Below are 12,404 nucleotides of genomic sequence, written 5' to 3' on the forward strand. Positions count from 1 at the left end.
TAGGTCACGTGATATTTTTGGCCAATGATATTGCATACAAATTTTTTGAAAGAAAATAAAAAATTTTAAATCGAAAAATAATTGTTGTGTTAGAATCGCACAGGTCCAATTACCGTGTTTACAAAATATTTTTCGAAAATATTAATATTCATAAAAGTTATGAAACTTTTATTAAAAATTTATAAAATCGCAAAATCTGAAATTTTATATTTAATTAGGCGCGCATTGGCCTAACTAACATTCAAGATAAAACATTTTGCAAAAATTTTGAGTAGAACAAAAGTTTGAGATGATTTTTATTTTGGGTTTAATTAGGTCACGTGACATTTTTGGCCAATGATATTGCATACAAATTTAAAAAAAATAAAATAAAATTTTAAATCGAAAAATAATTGTTGTGTTAGAACCGCACAGGTCCAATTACCGTGTTTACAAAATATATTTCGAAAATATTAATATTCATAAAAGTTATGAAACTTTTATTAAAAATTTATGAAATCTCAAAACCTAAAATTTTGTATTTTATTAGACGCGCATTGGCCTAACTAACATTCAAGATAAAACATTTCGCGAAAATTTTCAGTAAAACAAAAGTTTGAGGTAATTTTTATTTTGGTTTTCATTAGGTCACGTGATATTTTTGGCCAATGATATTGCATAAAAATTTTTTTTAAAAAATAAAAAATTTTAAATCAAAAAATAATTGTTGTGTTAGAACCACACAGGTCCAATTACCGTGTTTACAAAATATTTTTCAAAAATATTAATATTCATAAAAGTTATGAAACTTTTATTAAAAATTTATGAAATCTCAAAATCTGAAATTTTATATTTAATTAGGCGCGCATTGGCCTAACTAACATTCAAGATAAAACATTTCGCGAAAATTTTTAGTAGAACAAAAGTTTGAGATAATTTTTATTTTGGGTTTAATTAGGTCACGTGATATTTTTGGCCAATGAGATTGCATACAAATTTTTTGAAAGAAAATAAAAAATTTTAAATCGAAAAATAATTGTTGTGTTAGAATCGCACAGGTCCAATTACCGTGTTTACAAAATATTTTTCGAAAATATTAATATTCATAAAAGTTATGAAACTTTTATTAAAAATTTATAAAATCGCAAAATCTGAAATTTTATATTTAATTAGGCGCGCATTGGCCTAACTAACATTCAAGATAAAACATTTTGCAAAAATTTTGAGTAGAACAAAAGTTTGAGATGATTTTTATTTTGGGTTTAATTAGGTCACGTGATATTTTTGGCCAATGATATTGCATACAAATTTAAAAAAAATAAAATAAAATTTTAAATCGAAAAATAATTGTTGTGTTAGAACCGCACAGGTCCAATTACCGTGTTTACAAAATATTTTTTGAAAATATTAATATTCATAAAAGTTATGAAACTTTTATTAAAAATTTATAAAATCTCAAAACCTAAAATTTTGTATTTTATTAGACGCGCATTGGCCTAACTAACATTCAAGAAAAAACATTTCCCCAAAATTTTCAGTAAAACAAATGTTTGAGGTAATTTTTATTTTGGTTTTAATTAGGTCACGTGATATTTTGGCCAATGATATTGCATACAAATTTAAAAAAAAATAAATAAAAAATTTTAAATCGAAAAATAATTATTGTGTTAGAACAGCACAGGTCCAATTACCGTGTTTACAAAATATTTTTCGAAAATATTAATATTCATAAAAGTTATGAAACTTTTATTAAAAATTTATGAAATCTCAAAACCTAAAATTTTGTATTTCATTAGACGCGCATTAGCCTAACTAACATTCAAGATAAAACATTTCGCGAATATTTTCAGTAAAACAAAAGTTTGAGGTAATTTTTATTTTGCGTTTAATTAAGTCACGTGATATTTTTGACCAATGATATTGCATACAAATTTTTTGAAAAAAATTAAAAATTTTAAATCGAAAAATAATTGTTGTGTTAGAATCGCACAGGTCCAATTACTGTGTTTACAAAATATTTTTCAAAAATATTAATATTCATAAAAGTTATAAACTTTTTATTAAAAATTTATGAAATCTCAAAACCTAAAATGTTGTATTTTATTAGACGTGCATTGGCCTAACTAACATTCAAGATAAAACATTTCGCAAAAATTTTCAGTAAAACAAAATTTTGAGGTAATTTTTATTTTGGGTTTAATTAGGTCACGTGATATTTTTGGCCAATGATATTGCATACAAAATTTTTTTAAAAAATAAAAAATTTTAAATCAAAAAATAATTGTTGTGTTAGAACCACACAGGTCCAATTACCGTGTTTACAAAATATTTTTCAAAAATATTAATATTCATAAAAGTTATGAAACTTTTATTAAAAATTTATGAAATCTCAAAATCTGAAATTTTATATTTAATTAGGCGCGCATTGGCCTAACTAACATTCAAGATAAAACATTTCGCAAATATTTTCAGTAGAACAAAAGTTTGAGATGATTTTTATTTTGGGTTTAATTAGGTCACGTGATATTTTTGGCCAATGATATTGCATACAAATTTTTTGAAAGAAAATAAAAAATTTTAAATCGAAAAATAATTGTTGTGTTAGAATCGCACAGGTCCAATTACCGTGTTTACAAAATATTTTTCGAAAATATTAATATTCATAAAAGTTATGAAACTTTTATTAAAAATTTATAAAATCGCAAAATCTGAAATTTTATATTTAATTAGGCGCGCATTGGCCTAACTAACATTCAAGATAAAACATTTTGCAAAAATTTTGAGTAGAACAAAAGTTTGAGATGATTTTTATTTTGGGTTTAATTAGGTCACGTGATATTTTTGGCCAATGATATTGCATACAAATTTAAAAAAAATAAAATAAAATTTTAAATCGAAAAATAATTGTTGTGTTAGAACCGCACAGGTCCAATTACCGTGTTTACAAAATATTTTTCGAAAATATTAATATTCATAAAAGTTATGAAACTTTTATTAAAAATTTATGAAATCTCAAAACCTAAAATTTTGTATTTTATTAGACGCGCATTGGCCTAACTAACATTCAAGATAAAACATTTGCGAAATTTTCAGTAAAACAAAAGTTTGAGGTAATTTTTATTTTGGTTTTCATTAGGTCACGTAATATTTTTGGCCAATGATATTGCATAAAAATTTTTTTTAAAAAATAAAAAATTTTAAATCAAAAAATAATTGTTGTGTTAGAACCGCACAGGTCCAATTACCGTGTTTACAAAATATTTTTCAAAAATATTAATATTCATAAAAGTTATGAAACTTTTATTAAAAATTTATGAAATCTCAAAATCTGAAATTTTATATTTAATTAGGCGCGCATTGGCCTAACTAACATTCAAGATAAAACATTTCGCGAAAATTTTTAGTAGAACAAAAGTTTGAGATAATTTTTATTTTGGGTTTAATTAGGTCACGTGATATTTTTGGCCAATGAGATTGCATACAAATTTTTTGAAAGAAAATAAAAAATTTTAAATCGAAAAATAATTGTTGTGTTAGAATCGCACAGGTCCAATTACCGTGTTTACAAAATATTTTTCGAAAATATTAATATTCATAAAAGTTATGAAACTTTTATTAAAAATTTATAAAATCGCAAAATCTGAAATTTTATATTTAATTAGGCGCGCATTGGCCTAACTAACATTCAAGATAAAACATTTTGCAAAAATTTTGAGTAGAACAAAAGTTTGAGATGATTTTTATTTTGGGTTTAATTAGGTCACGTGATATTTTTGGCCAATGATATTGCATACAAATTTAAAAAAAATAAAATAAAATTTTAAATCGAAAAATAATTGTTGTGTTAGAACCGCACAGGTCCAATTACCGTGTTTACAAAATATTTTTCGAAAATATTAATATTCATAAAAGTTATGAAACTTTTATTAAAAATTTATGAAATCTCAAAACCTAAAATTTTGTATTTTATTAGACGCGCATTGGCCTAACTAACATTCAAGATAAAACATTTCGCGAAAATTTTCAGTAAAACAAAAGTTTGAGGTAATTTTTTTTTGGTTTTCATTAGGTCACGTGATATTTTTGGCCAATGATATTGCATAAAAATTTTTTTTTAAAAATAAAAAATTTTAAATCAAAAAATAATTGTTGTGTTAGAACCGCACAGGTCCAATTACCGTGTTTACAAAATATTTTTCAAAAATATTAATATTCATAAAAGTTATGAAACTTTTATTAAAAATTTATGAAATCTCAAAATCTGAAATTTTATATTTAATTAGGCGCGCATTGGCCTAACTAACATTCAAGATAAAACATTTCGCAAAAATTTTTAGTAGAACAAAAGTTTGAGATAATTTTTATTTTGGGTTTAATTAGGTCACGTGATATTTTTGGCCAATGAGATTGCATACAAATTTTTTGAAAGAAAATAAAAAATTTTAAATCGAAAAATAATTGTTGTGTTAGAACCGCACAGGTCCAATTACCGTGTTTACAAAATATTTTTCAAAAATATTAATATTCATAAAAGTTATAAAACTTTTATTAAAAATTTATGAAATCTCAAAATCTGAAATTTTATATTTAATTAGGCGCGCATTGGCCTAACTAACATTCAAGATAAAACATTTCGCGGAAAGTTTTAGTAGAACAAAAGTTTGAGATAATTTTTATTTTGGGTTTAATTAGGTCACGTGATATTTTTGGCCAATGAGATTGCATACAAATTTTTTGAAAGAAAATAAAAAATTTTAAATCGAAAAATAATTGTTGTGTTAGAATCGCACAGGTCCAATTACCGTGTTTACAAAATATTTTTCGAAAATATTAATATTCATAAAAGTTATGAAACTTTTATTAAAAATTTATAAAATCGCAAAATCTGAAATTTTATATTTAATTAGGCGCGCATTGGCCTAAGTAACATTCAAGATAAAACATTTTGCAAAAATTTTGAGTAGAACAAAAGTTTGAGATGATTTTTATTTTGGGTTTAATTAGGTCACGTGATATTTTTGGCCAATGATATTGCATACAAATTTTTTGAAAAAAAATTAAAAATTTTAAATCGAAAAATAATTGTTGTGTTAGAACCGCACAGGTCCAATTACCGTGTTTACAAAATATTTTTCGAAAATATTAATATTCATAAAAGTTATAAAACTTTTATTAAAAATTTATGAAATCTCAAAACCTAAAATTTTATATTTTATTAGACGCGCATTGGCTTAACTAACATTCAAAATAAAACATTTCGCGAAAATTTTCAGTAAAACAAAAGTTTGAGGTAATTTTATTTTGGGTTTAATTAGGTCACGTGATATTTTGGCCAATGATATTGCATACAAATTTTTTGAAAAAAAATAATGAATTTTAAATCGAAAAATAATTGTTGTGTTAGAACCGCACAGGTTCAATTACCGTGTTTACAAAATATTTTTCAAAAATATTAATATTCATAAAAGTTATGAAACTTTTATTAAAAACTTATGAAATCTTAAAACCTAAAATTTTGTATTTTATTAGACGTGCATTGGCCTAACTAACATTCAAGATAAAACATTTCGCGAAAATTTTCAGTAAAACAAAAGTTCGAGGTAATTTTTATTTTGGGTTTAATTAGGTCAAAAGTTCGCGCGAACAATTCAATGTACGCGAAATAAAAAATGTTTTTTTGTTCTTTTAATTATTTTCGAAAATTTCTTTATCTTGAGCATTAGTTATACCAAAACAGTTCTGAAAAAATTTAAAAATCAATGTCATAAATTTGTCATAACTCTCGGAAATATTAATGTTTGCTAAAAAATTTTTGCAAGCACGGCTGTTAGAACAGTGCGGTTTTATTGGTATAGTTATCTTTTGATTTAAAAAAAAAAAAATTTTTTAAAACTTTTTTACTAGTGTGCTAGATCACGTGATCATATGACCGGCCCTATGTACGCAAAATACAAAGAAATTGGTAAGTTGATTATTTTGAGGAGTCTATGTTGGGAACCAAACCTCGGAACTCAGTACTGAGAGTTGTGGGCCTTTCGCACTGAGCTAACTGCCACGACCTTTCAATGATGCAAAATTGTATACATAGCTTAAGTAAGCACTTGTAATAATAAAAAAACTAGATTTATTTGATAAATAAAATATGGTTCGAAAATATTTGATTATTTTTAACATAAATTTTTATAAATAATAAAAGATATGCATAAACATTAACTAAGAATATTACAAACCTTTGATTTTTAATAAACAAACAAGCATTTATATATATAATACAAACAAAAACTAATATTTAACCCAGTTTTAAGTTGGTGATATTAGAATATAAATTATAGTAAATTTTAAATTCTTAAAATTGATTTTTATTAAATAAACAAGCATTTAAATATGATAAATAAACGAAAATTATTTTTCTAATATGTTTTTTAATTACTTATATTATAAAATACATCATACCAAATTTTTAATGCTTAATGTCGAACTTTAATTTTTAATGAACAAACCAGCATTTAAATATAAAAAACAAACAAGAATTATTTTTTAATTTATTTTCAAATTATAAATATTATAAGTTAAAACCGACTCAAAATTTAAAAACCTAATAACAATCTTTAAATTTAAATAAACAAACACCTATTAATTAGTAATTAGTGACAAAAATTAAATTCGTTTTTGAGTTACTAATATCATGATATACAATTGACAAAAAATTAAAAAATTAATAACAACCTTTAAATTTTAATCATCAAACACCTATTAATTAGTAATTGGTGATAATTAAATGTCGTAAATAGGGGGTTTGCGATTCGTTGGGATAATAACAAACATACTAAAAATTTAGAACTTTTAGTTTTAAAGAACAAAAGTTATCGTCTTTCAAAATTCTGACTAGAAAGAATAAAAACAATAAGATATAACCGACCAAAATTTAAAAACCTAATAACAATCTTTAAATTTGACAAAAAATAAAATTTTAATTCATTTTTGAGATACTAATATCATGATATACAATTGACCAAGATTTAAAAAGTTAATAACAACCTTTAAATTTTATTGAACAAACATCTTTAATTAGTAATTAGTGATAAAAATTAAAATTTTAATTCATTTTTGAGTTACTAATATCATGATATACAATTGACAAAGGTTTGAAAAATTAATAACAACCTTTAAATTTTAATAAATAAACACTTATTAATTAGTAATTAGTGATAATTAAATGTTGTAAATAGGAGAATAAAAACATAATCTGATAATAAACAACATACTAAAATTTCAGATTTTTAAATTCTAAGGAACTAAAGATATCTTCTTTCAAAATTGGGACTAGAAAGAATAAAAATAATAATAATAAAAATAATAATAACTAGATTTATTTGATAAATAAAATATGGTTCGAAATTATTTGATTATTTTTAACATAAAATTTTATAAATAAAAAATATATGCATAACCATTAACTAAGAATATTACATACCTTTGATTTTTAATTAGCAAACCTGCATTTAATATAACAAACAAACAAGAATTATTTTTTAATTATCTTCAAATTTTAAATATAATAAGATATAACCGACCAAAATTTAAAAACCTAATATCAATCTTTAAATTTGAATAAACAAACACCCATTAATTAGTAATTAGTGATGAAAATTTTAATTTTAATTCATTTTTAAATTAGCAATATCATGATATACAATTGACCAAGATTTAAAAAGTTAATAACAACCTTTAAATTTTAATAAACAAACACCTATTAATTAGTAATTAGTGATAAAAATTAAAATTTTAATTCGTTTTTGAGTTACTAATATCATGATATACAATTGACCAAAATTTTAAAAGTTAATAACAACCTTTAAATTATAATAAATAAACACCTATTAATTAGTAATTAGTAATAAAAATTAAAATTTTAATTCATTTTTGAGTTACCAATATCGTATTATACAATTGACCAAAATTTAAAAAATTAATAACAACCTTTAAATTTTAATAAATAAACACCTATTAATTAGTAATTAGTGATAAAAATTAAAATTTTAATTCATTTTTGAGTTACCAATATCATATTATACAATTGACCAAAATTTAAAAAGTTAATAACAACCTTTAAATTTTAATAAATAAACACTTATTAATTAGTAATTAGTGATAATTAAATGTTGTAAATAGGAGAATGAAAACATAATCTGATAATAAACAACATACTAAAATTTGAGATTTTTAAATTCTAAGGAACTAAAGATATCTTCTTTCAAAATTGGGACTAGAAAGAATAAAAATAATAATAATAAAAATAATAATAATAATAATAATAACTAGATTTATTTGATAAATAAAAGATGGTTCGAAATTATTTGATTATGTTTAGCATAAATTTTTATAAATAAAAAAATATGCTTACACCTTAACTAAGAATTTTACATATCTTTGATTTTTAATAAACAAACAAGCATTTATATATATTATACAAATAAAATTAATTTTTTAACCCAGTTCTATGTTGTTAATATCAAGAAATACATTTTACTAAATTTTAAATTCCCAAAATTGATTTTTGATTTTTAATAAATAAACAAGCATTTAAGTAAAATAAACAACCAAAAATTATTTTTTAAACATGTATTTTAATTACAAATATTATAAAGTACATTATATTAAATTTTAAATGCCTAATATTAAACTTTTATTTTTAATGAACAAACAAGAATTTAAATATAATAAACAAACAAAAATTAAATTTTTAATCCATTTTCGAGTTATTAATATTATGATATATAATTGACCAAAATTTGAAAACTTAATAACGATCTCTAAATTTTAATAAACAAACACCTATTAATTACTAATTAATAATATTTAAATTATCAAAATAGGAGGATTGAAACACAATATGATAATAAACAACATACTAAAATTTTAAAAATTTATATACACAAAATCAAAAGTTATTCGATTTCAAAATTCGGATTAGTAAGAATAAAAATAAAAATAATAATAAATATACGGACAATAACAATATGTTTCGAAATCTAAGATTTCGAACCATAATAATAAGTATAATGACAATAACAATATGTTTCGAAATCTAAGATTTCGAACCATAATAATAAGTATAATGACAATAACAATATGTTTCGAAATCTAAGATTTCGAACCATAATAAATATAATGACAATAACAATATGTTTCGAAATCTAAGATTTCGAACCATAATTATGAAAAATAACAAATTTCTATTTAATGTCAAGGTTGAAAAATTGCATTAAAATCTAGAAAATGTCATACTAAAGCTCGATGAACGTTGAAATTACTTAAAATTTGTCTAGAATCTAAAAATCAACATGCTAAAGAAAATTTTCTAACCATGATAATTAGTAAGTCATTTTTTTCAATCATGGCGATCATACAAAAACCATTGCAGTGATTTTGGTATTTCATAAAAATCGCAAAATCTCTAAAATCAAAATCAATGTTTTTCTAAAAGGCAAACCAACTTAAAGGAAAAAACTATTAAAAAAATATAAAAAAAGTGCAATATATATATTTAAAAATAATAATTTTAATATTTAAAAAGTTAGGTTAAATTTTCAGTTTTGTTATTTTTAACGCCAGATGACCCTGTGACGTCATATATGCATAACGTTTTGTGTCTAAATTAAAAAAAATCTCAGATTTTGATTTTACTTTACTATAATACCCGTTAAGGCCTAATAAAGGGATTTTCCATATATTAGTAAAATTTATTAACATTCACAAAAGTTATGACCCTATTTCATTAAAATTCCCAAATCTCAGAAATTAAAATTAATGACCTTTTTACTGTATATACATTGGTATAATTTAAATACTAAATTAAGAAATTCGCGAAAATATGTTGAAACAAAAAAGTTAGGTGGAATTTCCAATTTTCCTAATTCTTACCTCAGATGATGACGTCATATATACATATAGATTTCTATAAAAATTAAAATTTTTTTTTTTAGATTTTTATTTCACTTTACTATAATACCAGTAGAGGCTTAATAAACATATTTCTATTTTATTACTAAGGTTTATTAATATTCATAATAAATATGACCATATTCTATAAAAAAAAACGATTCTCCGAAATTAAAATTGTTGGCCTTATTAAACGCACATTGGTACAACTTAAATATTAGATAATGTAATTCGAAGAAGGTCAATAATTTAAATTTTTTAGATTTGGGGATTTTTATGAAAAATGGTCATAACTTTTATAGATATTAACAAATTTTACTAATATATCATAAATACGTCCATTAGTCAACAGCGGTTATTATAGTAAAAAAAAATTAAAATCCGAAAAAAATTATCTTTTTAATTTTATTTAAAGCTATAAGTATATATGACGTCACAGAGTTATCTGACTTCAGAATTAGTAAAAACAAAAAATTTTTTTTTTTATTTAGTATTTTTTATTAGCCTCCTGCGGCATTAATAGTAAAGTTAAACTAAAATCTGAAAAAAATTTTTTTTTTAAATTTATTTACAAAACTATATGTATATATTACGTCATATGATCAACTGGGGGCAGAATTTTTCTTTTTTTTTTTTTTAGAATTTTATAAGAATTTTTTTTCTTTTCTGTTTCAACATATTTTTGCAAATTTCTTTATCTAGTATTTAAGTTAAACCAATGCGCTTTTAAAAAGGCTAATATTTTTTAATTTTGAAATTTTGAAATTTTTTGTGAAATATGGTTATAACTTTTATAAATATTAACACATTTTACTAATATATTGAAAATACGTTTATAAGCCCCATTAGGCTATTATAGTAAAATTAAATTAAAATCTGAAATTTTTTTTTAACATTTATATACAAAACTAAACGTATATATGACGTCATATGGTCAACTGAGGTCAGAATGAGGGAGACTGCATCAGTAGGAATCGAACTCAGAGAAATAGATTAGAACGCAAGCGCCTTAACCACTTCGTCACAGTGACAGTCAAAAACCAATCACAATGTATATATAATTACAAAATTAAAAGAAATGCAAAAAAAATAAAAAAGGTATTTTAAATAAATCGAATCACATCTAAAGCATTAATAAATATGTATTATATGATTTCTTTCTTCTGTCTATTGTTGTCAAATATACTCTTAGAAATATTCTTGGCAAATTCTGTAACAAAACGACATTAATTATTTATGCTACAAGACCGTGGGAGTTTGCAAATTAATTACCCAAACAAAAATTTGCCATAACCTTTTTGTTTTTGAATTTTTTCTCGAATTTTTTTATCTAGTATTTAATTTATACCAATTCGCTTTTAAAAAGGCCATCAATGTTGATTTCTCGGCGTTGAGGATATTTATAAATGATAATTAAAACTTTCATGAATATTACTAAATTTTAGTAATATATCAAAAATATTTTTATAAGCCTCTACGGTTATTATAGTAACGTAAAATTAAAATCTAAAAAAAAATCTTTTTTTTAAATTGATATACAAAACTTATATCTAAAATTTGACGTTATGGGGTTAACTGAGGTCAAAATTAGTAAAACTTCAAATTTGAATTTACTTTTTTATTTTAATATTTTTGCAAATTTCTTATTCACTATTTAAGTTATACAGTTGCGCTTTTATTAAGATAATCAATTTTTATATTTGAGATTTTATTTTTATAAAATATTGTAAAAACTTTTATGGATAATATAAAATTGTTATATTATTTAAAAAATATTTTATTAAGCTACTGCGGTTATTATAGTATACCAAATCGAAAAAATATTAAATTTTGCAAAATTTTACGTAAAAATATAAGTCCCTATTAAGTTACGTGGCTTTAAAATATTAAAAAAGGGTATACGAATTTGACAAGTTTAAGTTCCTTTACTTGAATAGTAATTAATAGTTTAATATACAAATAACTTATGTTTTTGTGATATATTCCAACAATACGAAGTTTTTTTTTTAAAGATAACTTTATAGGTAGTTGTATCTAAATATATTGTTTATTTTAAATAAAATATTTTTTTATTTAATTTAGGCGTGACTATTGCCAATAAATTTAATAGTAGTACTTTTGTTAATGCAATGTAAAATTTTTTATGTGTAGTTACCTTTTTACAGATTATAATTTAAATTAAAACATAGCGTGTTTTTTTCTAGACGATATCTTATAAGGAAACAAATTTTAGAAAAGTATAAATTTAATTGAATTTAATAATCAGCAAATATTATATAGTCTTTACTAACTTACCCGTAACCATTTTGTTATTTACCTTTTTTTAAAGACAAAGTTTTGATACCAAAATTTTTTCATTAACGTTTTAGCAAAGTAATATCACAACAAGGTAATCTAAACGCGATCAAAATATTAGCGATCAACCAATAACTCAAAAGCTAACTGTTAGGCTTTGAAGTCAAATAACATACACAATAATAAAC

The sequence above is a fragment of the Corella eumyota genome, chromosome 2 (assembly GCF_963082875.1).
Source record: "Corella eumyota chromosome 2, kaCorEumy4.1, whole genome shotgun sequence".
Taxonomy (NCBI): Eukaryota; Metazoa; Chordata; class Ascidiacea; order Phlebobranchia; family Corellidae; genus Corella; species Corella eumyota.